Consider the following 514-nt stretch of genomic DNA (forward strand, 5'->3'; position numbering starts at 1 on the left):
GGGGAAGGCAAACCTACATAATTTCCTGTTGGGCGCTGTTGAGAAGAAAAGCATCAGGGTAATGAAATATTCAGTAAGAAAGTGGAGGTGGGGCTGGGAGAAACTGGCTGGTTGAGGAAGATTTCTTGAGAAGATGACACTTGAGCCAAACCTGAATGAGGAGGAGCCTGCCCTGGGAAGGTCTGAAAGCAGAACCTTTGAAGCAGAGGAAACATGTGCAAAGCCCTTACGAGGAATTCTTAGTGTGTTAGAGACCCATAAAAGCCCTAGACGACAATACTAAGAGCAGAGTGGTAGAAGACAAGGCTGATTTGGGTTAGGAAAGGGTTTTAAACAATACCCCGCCCCCCCATAAAGTTGAGGTAGGTAGAAGGGCCAGGGACCATGTAGGGCTTTTGGGCCATGGTGAGAAGTTCGTGTTATTCCAAAGTAATGGGAAACAAAATTTTCAACAGGGAAGAAGCTGTTTCAATTACACCTTTTCACTTCTCCGTTGCAAAAAGAAACTGAAAGG

Source organism: Hipposideros armiger, unplaced genomic scaffold, assembly GCF_001890085.2.
Source record: "Hipposideros armiger isolate ML-2016 unplaced genomic scaffold, ASM189008v1 scaffold_579, whole genome shotgun sequence".
Classification (NCBI taxonomy): domain Eukaryota; kingdom Metazoa; phylum Chordata; class Mammalia; order Chiroptera; family Hipposideridae; genus Hipposideros; species Hipposideros armiger.